Source organism: Palaemon carinicauda, chromosome 8 (genome assembly GCF_036898095.1).
Source record: "Palaemon carinicauda isolate YSFRI2023 chromosome 8, ASM3689809v2, whole genome shotgun sequence".
NCBI lineage: Eukaryota > Metazoa > Arthropoda > Malacostraca > Decapoda > Palaemonidae > Palaemon > Palaemon carinicauda.
In genome coordinates, this window is record NC_090732.1 from 53,623,323 (window position 1) to 53,630,062 (window position 6,740).

The window sequence follows — 6,740 nt, forward strand, 5'->3', positions numbered from 1 at the left end:
AAATCTCGATTTAAAGACAAAGGTGCCTCCTCACATTCACATAAAACTGACATATCGGGGAAAGTTCTAAAGTCTCCACTACAAAGTCTCATACCTCGGGTGTGTATATATGATTTAAAGTCCTCAAAGTAGCTTGAGATCTTGATCCATATATCGGGCTACCATAATCTATTCTCGATAAGTCTAATGCTTTATATATCATCAGTAAAGTTGATCTCTTTGCACCCCATAGTGTATTAGACATCTTCGTCAAGTGAGAACATTATTACATATAGATTTGATGTATGGTACACGTGCTTTCTAATTGAGGTGAGTATTGAATATTAGTACCAAAAATTTAACCTTATATTGAAATTGGATTTGAGCAGTGCCCAAGGTTTATATCTTGGTTTTGTTTTCATCAATTTTAGTAACAAATGCTTTCTATTTTCTGCAGAAAGTCTGAAAAACATAGACACAATCCGAACTTGTACTTTTCAAATGGAGTTATTTGTAATTATTGCAAGTGACTGTAAAGAAATTTTCTTCACTCTTCTTTCCTCTTGTATTTTCGTCCCACTCCCAATATTGTAGTAAGCACTAAAACGTTTGCGGCCATACTTTACGTTTTCTTTATCAAAACATGGGTAGACTGCAGTAATTTACTTTGTTGACAATACCGTACGTCATGTTCACGACTGCGTAGGAACGTGCAAAACATAAGTCTTCTGCCGGCGTACGATTATTCTTCCCTTAAACTACGTGTGTCGAGATAAATCGTTACACTGATTTTGAATCTAACGTTAGTACTGCTGATTTATAAGCAGGTTATTTTATCTCTCAGTACCTATTCAGGTCTGATTAATTTTAAGACGTAAGCCCATCGCACCAGCCCATTGCTAATTGCTCATTTAAATTATTAATTTTTAGTAAGCCAAAATACGTAGGATTATTATGTATGTATTTTCCCTTAGAACTGCCACATTTCTCTTCATATTTTGCACAAAATCCTGCCTCCTACTCACTCCTTACAACATTACATTGCACTGCCCTAAAGTCCCAATATGACACCTCAACTGGGTTGTCCCACGCCCAGTGACCCTCACCTGTTTGGAAGCTGAACCTAGGTGAGGGTCGGCCCATTCGTGTACGGGCAGCTCTGGCTCTGGCTCACCCCCACTCAACTCCCACCAAACAGAGGACATAAGAGCACCGGTATCCTGTCGGCTTGAGAGAGGGAAGAAGACAATCCTGAAAATTCCAGCTATACCCGATCTGCCAAGAAGCGAGGAAAACCACGGGGTAGGGCAGAGGACGAAAGGTGCAGCAACCAAGCTGTGATAGTCATTCAAGGACAAGGGCTGTCTTTCAAAGAGTGTAAATAAACCACGTGGCCACTTAAAGTTTCCCCCATTTTTAGATTAGCTTAGATTCATTTTTACTTGATTTAAGTTTAACTGGCTTCTACATATTTCGGGCTAAGAGCGTAGGATTGTGTGTACAAATACTGTGTATATCTTTTTGCTTTAGAGACTAGTACAGTCTCGAGTCAAAAGACCATGTGACCGACCCTAGTACAATCATTTATCATTGCAAGAGATCTCGAGTCACGCATATTTTGATTTCCCTTTGATTTTGCTAAGTTGCATTTGCTTTATTTCATTTTTTGCTTGTTTAACCTCTTTTGCTGCTGTTAAGATGTCCGATTTTTCAATGTAAATTTTTTATAATAAAATAACTAGATTAAGTTAATTATACCCTTTTGTGTTACTACTCCCTTTTTTGGTTGATTATGTCTAACATGGATATTTAATCTCGGGACAGTATACCCGATATATTAAAAAGAGTAAGTCTACATTTTCATTCTATGCTTCAAAGGTAAAGATCCTTATCTTTAACTTATACTTTAATATACTACATCACTGCTCCCTCCATTGCCATTGTCTCAACTATTTTATAACATAAATTTCCTGCCCAGCATCTCACTGGGGTTCCTGGGGTGGAGCCGAAACAGAAAATAAGAGTGAGATAACTTTAGACCAGACAAAGCTAAAGTAGGCCACCAAATTACCATTTATTTCACATGCGAAGTTTTCAGGCCTCTGGGCAGAGTACAGTTCCTTTTCGCTCGCTAGAGTGAAGGTATGTGAACTACATCATCAAAGTTATTAACAGGGTGTTTGTGACTTGAGAGATAGAGCTTCTTTTCCTCCCCTACTGATCTTTGCGTATATGTCGTAGGGAGACTTTCCCAGAACAAGTTCCCACTCAACAATCAAATAAAAATATACTTCTCCACAGTGACGAAGATCGTTTGATTAGTATATATTGCAAAGTCGTCCTCATGAAGGCTACTTTGTAATCTTGTGGCATTTATGTAACTATGTCATTAATTACCAGTGCAGAGAGACTCACTCAAAACATTACCCTGAATAACACTACATTCATGGCTTCAGGATTCGGAATAAACATGCCCTATACGAATTTGGAATGTCCTTCCAGTAATAAAATTTCTAATAAAATTAGGAAGGTGTCCTCGAAAACTATTATGATGGTTGGATTTTAGCTAATATTGGCTACTTCCAGTAGTATTATATCATGGTCACCGTGAGGTCACAATTGTATGCCTTCTGAATGTCAAAAAAATATGGTAATTGTGATTTGCTTTCGTTTAAAACCTCTACATATATAATATTCCAAGTGTGAAAGAGAGTCCAAGGTGGATAGCTCTGTTTGTGAGATAAACTGCAAAGCTGATAAAATGTTATTACGAATTAAACACCAATTCAATCCGTAATTTACCTTTTTTTTTTCTTTTCAGTAATTTGCAAACATAACTGGTCAGTGAAACTGGTCTGTAATTGTTTGGATTACTAGGATCTTTTCCTGGCTTAGCTATTGGTATTACTATTGAATGTTTCCATCCTTTTGCTAATATATGTTTGGTCCAAAGATAATTATACAACTAATAGATAGGCCTTTTCTAAACGGTTTCTATTTCTTATCGTATTAAAATTTATATTATATTTACCAGAGGCTATTGAACTGCAAATTGGCAACGCAAATTCCTGTTCCTTTTCAGTAAATTGTTTATTGTAATAGAAACCTTCCAAAGCGTCAAAATTGCTTCTTCTCTTCTTTTGATGGATCGATGGGGGCATCCAAATTATTACTTGACTTACTTTACTCTAAGGGCTGCTTATCTGGCCCTATACACCAGGAGAAACCTACTCTCTAAAAAACCTTCATAGTCATTTAATGATGTCCATTTTAAGGCATTCAGCTTTTAACAACGCATATTGGTCGTATATGGTTAAATTCACACCATTGAAGCGCTTAGAGAACAAGAAGTCTTCAGTTTTCTCTTAAATGTCCTAATATCTTCACTCTTTCGGATGTCTAGTGGGAGTTTATTGTATAGTCTAGGTGCAGCATATCTAAAGGTTGTCGAGCCTTCAAGAGACAAATATCTAGGTTTCAATAATTTGAAACCATCTTTAACTAAATTTATTTTTGTGTGAACACGGTTTGTTGGCTGTACAATATGTAGCAGTTCTCTTAGATATTTTGGACACCCAGTTCTGATAACTTGATAGGTCATTGTACATATTTGAATTTAAATTCTTACAGCCAGTCTAAATGAATTAGTGTAGGGGTGACCCTTTCTCGGGGTGGTACACCTTTTATCAGTCTTGCTCCGCTGTTTATTATATTATCTAATTTCCTTAGTTGCAGTAGATAAGCAGAGTAATAACACAATTTATCACAATTTTTTTTTCTTTACAGAAGGTTCATTCAGGTACTTCTTTATAAAAGTAATGTTTCTAAGATGATAACCAGTAGTTTTTACTACATTATTTATTTGAGCATTGAAAGACAAGTTACACGAACTTTACTAGATATCGGGGCAGCGTTGTTATTTATGTTTACTGTATTTGAATATAACCCAAGTTTTTTACACTTTTTTTCCAACCACCATAAGTTGTTTTATTTTCATTTAATTTTAGTTGTGTGATTGCCATCCATTCGCTAACACTGGCAAGAATTCGGTTTAGAGTTTCAGAAGTGTCGTCTATATCATTTATGGAGAAGTAAAATTGTGTATCATCAGCAAATAGCTTGAACTTCTCTCCATGCCTTTGTGGTATTTTTGACAGACCAATAGCATAAATTAACAAGATTGGGCCCAAAGTAATTTATATCAACCAAGTAGTCTTTTGGGTATTCAAAAGCTTGATCTTCAATACTGATGGACAGTAGATAATTTAGTAGCAGTTCATGCACAACTGTATCAAAAGTAACAGTAAGATCGAGCAATATTAAAATACCACATTTCTTTTTATCCATCATTCCCAGCATATACTTTACAACAGAACGGATAGCCGTCTCCGTAGAGTGTAATTTTCTGTACCCAGACTGCTTGTCTGGAAAAGTTTCTATTTTTCCTAAGTTGTTCAAGAATTATGTATTCTAGCACTTTTCAAATGAAGGATAGATTCGAAATAGGTCTATATGACCTTAATTCCTGACAATCTAGATCACATTTCAAAACCGGTGCAACTATGGCCATTTCCTCGGATCTGGGAAACTTGCACTCATTGAGGCTCGTATTGGCTATTCTCCTAAGTATATCAGCTAGACTAGAAAAGTTTCATTCTCCAGTTACTTAGGATATTGGAATTGGATCGAACGCACAGTTTGTTTTCTTTGCTCTCTAGCTATATTTTGGTGACATTTACTTGTTTTATTATAGAATTTCGTCAATTTTATGTGTATCTGGTGTGACACTAATCTGATGTTGAATATTTATAAATGACCTAGTTATATTTTCTATTTTGTTTTTAAAGAATACTAGAAAAGTTTTGCTAGTTCCTGGTCACTTAACTCTCTGGTAGCCTTTTTTTTTCATTTATATTCCCCATTATACCATCTAGAAGACTATACAACTTATGTTTGTTGATGCTTTGCTGATTTTTCTCTTATATTATTTTTTTTTCCTTCTTAGTAACTAATTATATTGGCACATTGCAGTTTTGTTTTCTGCCCAAGTACTTTCAGTTTTGAACCGATTCTACTTTCTTTCTTTATGTTTTTTTTCTGTTTTTCTTTAAAGTCTCCCCATCAAACCAAGGAGATCGATCTTTAACAATTATAGTCTTTTCCATCACCATATCATATTTGGCAGTAAGACAGTCAATACACATAGAGCCCAACAAACGTTGGTTATCATGATCGCAGGGTATACTATTAGCATCATTGATTTTACTTGTAACTTCTTAAATAAATAGTACTGCTTATGCTTTCAATATTGCATCCAATAATATTTGAGATTCCCTGTTCATCATGAACTAGTGACCCATTGTATATTAATGCATGTCTTGCATGTCTGCTACAGGAGCCATTACTTTTTTAAAATTTCTGCTGCTCATTCCGAACTGAAGTATATTTTGATACACTGGATAATTTCTTCCAAGAAATTATCCTGCCTTTTATTGTTTATCTTTTGAAATGATTTAAACACAGTTTCAATATACTAATTTCTATAGCTATATCAACCAGCTTGTTATTGTATTGCCTAATATTAGAGGACTAGTACTTAAATTTTAAATTTTTTTTATCTAAAGTTTGTAATTTCCTTCTATATCTTCCAACTGCATGCTTTACCTATATCAATTTTCTTGATGTATCTGGCCACCAAGGGACCGAGTGTTTCACTGATCGGGCATTAGTCAGAGGCAAATATTTGTATGCTGCTTTTGTGATGAAGTTTACAAATAAATCTTTTGTTTCATCATGCTATTGTGAATAATCAAAGGGAGGTTCTTGACCTGTAAAATGCTTAAACGTATCACAGTCAGCTTTATTTGTATCATAACATTGATTTGGAGGACTTAGTGTCTGTCCTAATGTTATTAATATAGGGAAATGGTCCCTACTGTAAAGGACGTCTAGCACACTTTTTTCAAACCTATCAATAACACAATCAGTGTCTTCTCGCTTACCTGGGAATTCTTTGGCTAGATGTTTCATATTGTAATTGCAAAGGGGGTTGATTGTATGTGTTATACATATTTAAGGAGTTATTATTCAGATGTACTTCAACTCCGGATAACTAACGATGCCACTGGTGCAGTACTAAAGCAGGTGGTCAATGGCTTGCCCCATCCATTGACCTTCTTCAGTTAACAATTGTCCTTGGCTGAATCCAGCTACTTTACTTTTGACTGCAAATTGCTGGCAGTGCATTTGGCTGCCTGTCACTTTTGCCACTTATCAGAGGGTATGCCTTTCGTCATTCAAATGGGCCATATGCCTCTGGTACACACTTTCACTTGACAGTCCAATGCCTGTTCTGCCCGTCAATGCCGACATCCCTCTGCTGTGGCTTAATACAACTCACCCTAACGCGTCATTGGGAAAATGAATCCCGTTGCTGATACCTTGTCAAGAAACATATTAGCCACCATTCCTCTGGGATTGGATTACAATGCCTTGGCAGAAGCCCAATAAAAAGATCCAGAGTACCTAGCCTGCAGGACATCCTGCACATCCCTCCGTTGGAAAGACATTGCCTCGATGACTCCAACACTGCCCTCCTTTGTGACATCAGTACTGGTGGGCCACGGTTGTGGATACCTACCACCTGGCACCGATGGGTGTTTTATTTAATCCATGGCATCTCACATCCCTCACGCTGATCTACTGAAGATGAAGTTCATTTGACACAGCATTACTAAGGATGGTAAGGATTGGGCCCGAGT